Source organism: Lissotriton vulgaris, chromosome 6 (assembly GCF_964263255.1).
Source record: "Lissotriton vulgaris chromosome 6, aLisVul1.2, whole genome shotgun sequence".
Classification (NCBI taxonomy): Eukaryota; Metazoa; Chordata; class Amphibia; order Caudata; family Salamandridae; genus Lissotriton; species Lissotriton vulgaris.
In genome coordinates, this window is record NC_141694.1 from 1,716,323,719 (window position 1) to 1,716,332,712 (window position 8,994).

The following is an 8,994-nucleotide window of genomic DNA, read 5'->3' on the forward strand; positions in this document are numbered from 1 at the left end:
GATGCTCTGTGAGAGAATGGCAAATATTTGAGAAATCCGGCCCTTCACAAACGGAAAAAGTTTGTTTAATTAATTATTTATAGAGTTTTATATAGCGCGAACGTGACCCACGAGGGTATCAGAGTGCTTCACAGTAGAAGAATATTAAAGGATGAGGTAGACTACAGTCAACAAAACAAATTTCCCAGTTTGTAAAAAAAAAAAAATACATATATATATACATATATACACACATACACACACACTTGGATGATCAAGCGTATCAACATCCAGCTAGTATTGAACTGCATACAATTATAGGGCAACAAGGGTTGTGATGCAAATCTTAAACTCAAATACATCATATACTTAAACTTAGGACATGAATTTGTTCATTAGTAGTCTTTTTACTTCCTTTCTGAAAATAGTAAAGGAAGTGATTCCACGCACAAGTGGTGGTAGTGAGTTCCAAATCTTTGGTGCAATCCCTGAGAACGCTCTACAGCCTGTTCTCTTCTTCTGGAAGGATTGGGGTTTCAGAAGGAAAGTGCTCGCACTTCGTAGTTGTCTACAGCCTCCAGATTTTTCCAACTTTAGCCCCAGGTAACTAGGTGTATTGTTGTGAATTGCTTTATACGTCATGCATACCACTTTAAGGTGTATTCTTGCCTCATAAGGCAACCAATCCAGTGCTTTCAAGGTTGGTGAAATGTGACTGTTTCTTTTAGTTCCTGATACCAGTCTAGCCTCAGCATTCAGAGCTGCTCTCAGCGGAGCAAGTCTGTATTTAGGAAGACCAGAGAGGGTGGTGCTTCCGTTGTCTAGTCTAGGTAGTACTAGAGCTTGTACTGCAATTTTTACATCAGCCTGAAGGAGGAATGGTTTGTGTTTCCTTAATAAACTCATCTTGTGATTAGCTCCCTTGGTGGCAATAGATATGTGCGACTGCATATTCAAATATTTGTCAATGGAGACACCTAGGGATTTTGCTGAGTCTATGATGAGGGGGACACAGTCAAAGGAGGTTAGGTGTTTTAACCAGAGGTCTATCTTTGGGGTGTGGTTTGGAGGTGAGATGAGAATGAATTCAGTTTTTGTTGGTGTTCAGCATCAGGTGGTTGTTAGTGAGCCAGCTTTGCGTGTTCAGAAGCGTAGTGTTAAGAACAATGATGTCATCTGGTGAGGTGATTTTCAGGTATAACTGGGTGTCATCCGCGTACAGGTGATATAGAATGTTTGCTGATTTCAATGCATTTGCCAGAGGCTCCATTAAGAGATTGAAAAGAATGGGCGAGAGGGACGATCCCTGAGGCACACCAAGTGTGACCATGGAAGGCTGCGAGAGTGAATTCTTCATCTTGAATCTTTGAGATCTGTTGTTCAGGAAGGAGGAGAACCATTGCAGCACAGTGCCTGAGAGGCCCATCCTTCTTTCCAGTAGAGACAAGAGGTTGTCGTGCTTGACCGTATCGAAGGCAGAGGACAGATCAAGAAGAATCAAAAGGAATGATTCGTTATAGTCAAGCATAGTTAGAATATCATCCAAAATGTGAGTGAGTGCAGATTCTGTGCTGTGCCCTCTTCGGAGTCAATATTGGTGACAATCTAAGAGGTTGAAGTTCTCAATGTGATTGCATAATTGAATTTGAACACATTTCTAAAATAATTTAGCCAAGGGGGGGATGTTGGTTATAGGACGGTAGTTGTTAGGATCAGATGGAGAGGCGTCATCTTTCTTTAATATATAAGTAACCTGTCCTATTTTAGGACAGTCCGGAACGACACCTTGAGTCAGGGAAGCGTTTATAATTTTTTACCATAATGGTAGTATAGATGTTTTTAAAATCTTGAACAGGGCAGGAGGCAAGTGGTCCGAGAAATGATTGGAGGGGTTGCTGCACTTGGTTGCTCATCAAAATGGGGTTCTTGGTCCAGTTGGTTGTCATGTTCCAAAGGTAACCGGACAAAAAGAGCCCACATTTTTTAATTGCTCATCAGAAGAGTTCTGAAAATGTGTTTCTTTTCAGAAAGCTATCTGGTTAAATTAATGCCTTATTAAAAGTCCCAAATATGTGAGTCTCATCAAAAGACGTATTTAAATGCCACGACAAGAGTTATATTTTTTTCTGTTTTTTACTTAAATATCTGAGGCTTACCAAATCAAAACCAAACTCTGGAATCCGTACTACAAGCAGCAGGTCCATATGTGTCTCACAATGAATTAGCAGATGCTAGTGAAGGCATTTGGACAAAATACTTTTGCATTAGAAGCGCCATTGCTAAGGCACCAGCAAATTGCGTACTTTATAGTGACATTAGTACTTGTCTGACCATAAAATTCTCCAGACCTCAAGATTCTGTAATAAAAATATGGCTGGCTTATGCAGGATTATAGGGACTCAACACACCTTACCCAGAGTCCCAGTAAGAAACCATTTCCGAAGTGTCTATGAAAACCCAGATTGAACCTATTTTTGCAGCAGGGAAACACTTTCTGTAAAGTTTAAAAAAAAACATTTTAATTAAATTAATGAGAGGGACAAGTGAGAGCTTCTATACTGGAGTGACTAATGGAGACGAATGTGGAATCTCGATAAGTCACTTCTCTTGTGACCTGTACACAGAGTAGTTGATCCACATGTATACAATAACTTAGGACACATCAAGTACTTAAGTGAAAAGGGGCCACATACTATTTTGAAATGGGGTATAGCCCCACAAGTATTATAAAACACAGGGGCCAAAACACAATATCAACATACCCTTATAAATAATTCAGATTACATTTAGTCCAGAAGGACACCTGAATAGATATGACTTTCCCTGGAGGTGAACCCACCTCTGTCTGGACGGAGAGGTCAGATCTACAGCTCAAAGAGGGAAATACCATTCGTTTAGTTGTTCAAGACTTGCTAATCCGGATGTCAGGGATCTTCCACACAATGTACATGGTGACCTTCTTCAGTGCTTTGTTTGTGAAATAATAAGTAATGTTGCCTGAAGTGTTTCTCAGAAGCCTACTGTTAGTGCTGCTGTTGAATGTTGGCGGTTGCCAAATACCTAGACTGCCATGACAAGAAATAGTGAAAGGTAGCTGAGAAAACACAATTAATTTTTTTGAGCGATACTCAATGATTTTTCTAAACTTAAAAAAGTAAAAAAATTGTATCCAATCATCGGGGTGGGTACATCACCAAGCACAAGATGGGGGGCAGGGCCCTTGTACAACCTCTCACAGTAGCCTGGAAAAATACATATACAACAAAGACTTCCCTCCACTATCTCAGCGTAAAGACTCCACGACAAGGCCCCGAACGGCAGCGGGGCTCCTAAAGTGACGCTTGAGGACATCATGGAGGCCCTCACTAGTGTTCAAACAACTGTTGGGTCTATTTCTACAGATGTCAGTCTCCTGAGGGCTGATTTTCAGAAGATGACCGCCAGGGTAACGGAGGTCAAGCAAGTAACCCAATCTCTGACAAAGGACACTTCCACGTTACTAAAAAAGGTGTCGCAACTTGAGATTGATAACAAACGAATGGCGGCGAAGCTGGACGACCAGGAAGGGCGCGCTCGTCGCAATAACGTAAGGATCACTGGTGTTCCGGAGAGTAAAGGGGGCCCAGCAATGGACCTATACGTTGAGGACCTAATAAAACCAAACTTCAGCCCAGGGGACTCTCCACCTTCTTCTCGGTTAAAAGGGCACACAGGGTGCCGGGAGGCAAGCCCAGACCCGGGGACCCACCCAGACCAATCCTGGCTCGGATCTTTATCTTTCGGGATCAGGACGTTATATTACAGATGCAAACAAAACAGGTGATGGACCGAATGTGGATTAATGTCACACATTCATCCCAGTCCAAAGATCTGGGCCCAAATCCATCGTTTTTTTGCACTCCACTCCACCCTGGGTTAGACAATGGCGATATGCAAATCAGCTCTGACCCTGTGCCCCATGGGAACAGTCCAGTCCGAACTACAAAAGCCATGTCCTTCCCAGAACGGAATCAAGCATCCGAGGACCGGACCGGTTTCGAGGTAACACCTCTCATCAGCCCGGCTAGCTTGACTCCAGTGGTGTGGAGTGCCTGGGACCCACGTCTGAGCATCCCCAGCGCACTTATGGCAGCAATTGCAAACAAAACAGGTGATGGACCGAATGTGGATCAATGTCACACATTCATCCCAGTCCAAAGATCTGGGCCCAAATCCATCGTTTTTTTGCACTCCACACCACCCTGGGTTAGACAATGGCGATATGCAAATCAGCTCTGACCCTGTGCCCCATGGGAACAGTCCAGTCCGAACTACAAAAGCCATGTCCTTTCCAGAACGGAATCAAGCATCCGAGGACCGGACCGGTTTCGAGGTAACACCTCTCATCAGCCCGGCTAGCTTGACTCCAGTGGTGTGGAGTGCCTGGGACCCACGTCTGAGCATCCCCAGCGCACTTATGGCGGCAATTGCAAACAAAACAGGTGATGGACCGAATGTGGATCAATGTCACACATTCATCCCAGTCCAAAGATCTGGGCCCAAATCCATCGTTTTTTTGCACTCCACACCACCCTGGGTTAGACAATGGCGATATGCATATCAGCTCTGACCCTGTGCCCCATGGGAACAGTCCAGTCCGAACTACAAAAGCCATGTCCTTCCCAGAACGGAATCAAGCATCCGAGGACCGGACCGGCTTCGAGGTAACACCTCTCATCAGCCCGGCTAGCTTGACTCCAGTGGTGTGGAGTGCCTGGGGCCCACGTCTGAGCATCCCCAGCGCACTTATGGCGGCACAGGGTCAGAGCTGATTTGCATATCGCCATTGTCTAACCCAGGGTGGTGTGGAGTGCAAAAAAACGATGGATTTGGGATGAATGTGTGACATTGATCCACATTCGGTCCATCACCTGTTTTGTTTGCAATTGCCGCCATAAGTGCGCTGGGGATGCTCAGACGTGGGTCCCAGGCACTCCACACCACTGGAGTCAAGCTAGCCGGGCTGATGAGAGGTGTTACCTCGAAACCGGTCCGGTCCTCGGATGCTTGATTCCGTTCAGGGAAGGACATGGCTTTTGTAGTTCGGACTCGACTGTTCCCATGGGGCACAGGGTCAGAGCTGATTTGCATATCGCCATTGTCTAACCCAGGGCGGTGTGGAGTGCAAAAAAACGATGGATTTGGGCCCAGATCTTTTGACTGGGTTGAATGTGTGACATTGATCCACATTCGGTCCATCACCTGTTTTGTTTGCAATTGCCGCCATAAGTGTTCTGGTGATGCCCAGATGTGGGTCCCAGGCACTCCACACCACTGGAGTCAAGCTAGCCGGGCTGATGAGAGGTGTTACCTCGAAACCGGTCCGGTCCTCGGATGCTTGATTCCGTTCTGGGAAGGACATGGCTTTTGTAGTTCGGACTGGACTGTTCCCATGGGGCACAGAGTCAGAGCTGATTTGCATATCGCCATTGTCTAACCCAGGGTGGTGTGGAGTGCAAAAAAACGATGGATTTGGGCCCAGATCTTTTGACTGGGTTGAATGTGTGACATTGATCCACATTCGGTCCATCACCTGTTTTGTTTGCAATTGCCGCCATAAGTGTGCTGGGGATGCCCAGACGTGGGTCCCAGGCACTCCACACCACTGGAGTCAAGCTAGCCGGGCTGATGAGAGGTGTTACCTCGAAACCGGTCCGGTCCTCGGATGCTTGATTCCGTTCTGGGAAGGACATGGCTTTTGTAGTTCGGACTGGACTGTTCCCATGGGACACAGGGTCAGAGCTGATTTGCATATCGCCATTGTCTAACCCAGGGTGGTGTGGAGTGCAAAAAACGATGGATTTGGGCCCAGATCTTTTGACTGGGTTGAATGTGTGACATTGATCCACATTCGGTCCATCACCTGTTTTGTTTGCAATTGCCGCCATAAGTGTGCTGGGGATGCCCAGACGTGGGTCCCAGGCACTCCACACCACTGGAGTCAAGCTAGCCGGGCTGATGAGAGGTGTTACCTCGAAACCGGTCCGGTCCTCGGATGCTTGATTCCGGTCTGGGAAGGACATGGCTTTTGTAGTTCGGACTGGACTGTTCCCATGGGGCACAGGGTCAGAGCTGATTTGCATATCGCCATTGTCTAACCCAGGGTGGTGTGGAGTGCAAAAAAACGATGGATTTGGGCCCAGATCTTTTGACTGGGTTGAATGTGTGACATTGATCCACATTCGGTCCATCACCTGTTTTGTTTGCAATTGCCGCCATAAGTGTGCTGGGGATGCCCAGACGTGGGTCCCAGGCACTCCACACCACTGGAGTCAAGCTAGCCGGGCTGATGAGAGGTGTTACCTCGAAACCGGTCCGGTCCTCGGATGCTTGATTCCGTTCTGGGAAGGACATGGCTTTTGTAGTTCGGACTGGACTGTTCCCATGGGGCACAGGGTCAGAGCTGATTTGCATATCGCCATTGTCTAACCCAGGGTGGTGTGGAGTGCAAAAAAACGATGGATTTGGGCCAAGATCTTTTGACTGGGTTGAATGTGTGACATTGATCCACATTCGGTCCATCACCTGTTTTGTTTGCAATTGCCGCCATAAGTGTGCTGGGGATGCCCAGACGTGGGTCCCAGGCACTCCACACCACTGGAGTCAAGCTAGCCGGGCTGATGAGAGGTGTTACCTCGAAACCGGTCCACTCCTCGGATGCTTGATTCCGTTCTGGGAAGGACATGGCTTTTGTAGTTCGGACTCGACTGTTCCCATGGGGCACAGGGTCAGAGCTGATTTGCATATCGCCATTGTCTAACCCAGGGTGGTATGGAGTGCAAAAAAACGATGGATTTGGGCCCAGATCTTTTGACTGGGTTGAATGTGTGACATTGATCCACATTCGGTCCATCACCTGTTTTGTTTGCAATTGCCGCCATAAGTGTGCTGGGGATGCCCAGACGTGGGTCCCAGGCACTCCACACCACTGGAGTCAAGCTAGCCGGGCTGATGAGAGGTGTTACCTCGAAACCGGTTCGGTCCTCGGATGCTTGATTCCGTTCTGGGAAGGACATGGCTTTTGTAGTTCGGACTGGACTGTTCCCATGGGGCACAGGGTCAGAGCTGATTTGCATATCGCCATTGTCTAACCCAGGGTGGTGTGGTGTGCAAAAAAACGATGGATTTGGGCCCAGATCTTTTGACTGGGTTGAATGTGTGACATTGATCCACATTCGGTCCATCACCTGTTTTGTTTGCAATTGCCGCCATAAGTGTGCTGGGGATGCCCAGACGTGGGTCCCAGGCACTCCACACCACTGGAGTCAAGCTAGCCGGGCTGATGAGAGGTGTTACCTCGAAACCGGTCCGGTCCTCGGATGCTTGATTCCGTTCTGGGAAGGACATGGCTTTTGTAGTTCGGACTGGACTGTTCCCATGGGGCACAGGGTCAGAGCTGTTTTGCATATCGCCATTGTCTAACCCAGGGTGGTGTGGAGTGCAAAAAAACGATGGATTTGGGCCCAGATCTTTTGACTGGGTTGAATGTGTGACATTGATCCACATTCGGTCCATCACCTGTTTTGTTTGTTATATTACAGATGGCACGGGTGGAGCCGCCATTACAGATCTAAAACTCAACTGTGTCCTTCTTTCCGGACTATGCAGCAGCGGTGTCGGCATGGCGTAGGAGTTTAACTGAGGTCAAGAAGGAATTGAGAGCCAGAGAACTGCCTTACTCCATGCTCTTCCCGGCAAGACTTCGGGTGGTGGCGCATGGAAAAACCCAATTTTTTGAGACGCCCGAGGAGGCCCATGGCTGGTTGGAGGGATGGCGACGAGTAGAGGGCGCCGGACGGGCCTGACAGACGTCGGAGGCTCCAAAGAACAGAGGACAACCACGGCGACCGAGAACAGGATGTGGAAGGAACCCACCAGCAGCAAGAGGAAGCAGGAGAGTGAGGGACTGTAATGTAGTTTGCAGCCGGCTTAAAGATTACTACTGTGGTACATACCAGAGCTCACTATCGCTACAAAAGACATTAAACCCTTAAGTAAATAGTGCCTTTGAGGAGGGGCATGATGTAGATTCTTCCGGACCTCTCTCCCCCTACATGCAAGTACTGCTCATGGGGACTGGGTTTAAGCGCTCTGCTGAGTTGGGGTGGCGGGCAGTTCTGAGTCCGTCTGGCAGGGAGGCAGGGTGGGGGGTGGGAAGGGTAAGATGGGTTACTCAAATTGTTTTATGTTTTGTTGTTTCTGTTTGGTTGACACAGTTTCTAAGGGCACACATGGTGAAACGAATGGCTGCGGACGCACTGAATTTGTATGACTGGATAGTATTTTGCAAAGCTATGCCTTGTTTTTGTCGCATATGTCTGCACAAACCCAACAAGGCACTAACCGTCAATTGACTCAACTGGCCCGGGGACCCCATTGACTGTACTGACCTGGAATGTGCGGGGGTTGGGGTACAAGGTAAAGAGGAGTCTGGTATTGCAATATTTAAAACGATGCACACCTGTGTTGGCCCTCTTGCAGGAGACGCACCTAACAGGATCCACTTGCAAGGCCATGGACAGATGGGGTTGCAAAATGGTGGCTCACGCCGAGTTCTCCTCCAGTTCTAGAGGTGTGGGCATACTTATAAAAAAGAACTTCCCGCTCATAGTACACCAGACAAGGGTAGATGACCAGGGCCGATTTGCAGCAGTCACTTGCCAATGGGAAGGGAAGCTGTTTAATTTATTCTCCTTGTACATCCCACCATCCTTACATACCACAGCACACTCTGCACTTACTGCATTCCTACTTGCATTGCCGGAGGCGGTGATGGTGATTGGGGGCGACTTTAATGATATAGTGGACAGTACAATAGATAGGCACCCCACAAAACTGACATCACCGCGTAGTCGCCGTATGACTGGGCTTATAGAGTCCTTGGGGCTTGCAGACGCCTGGAGGTATAGGCACCCCAATACTAGACAATACACCTTCCACTCCGGGGTTCACAATTGTCTCACACGCATAGACTAC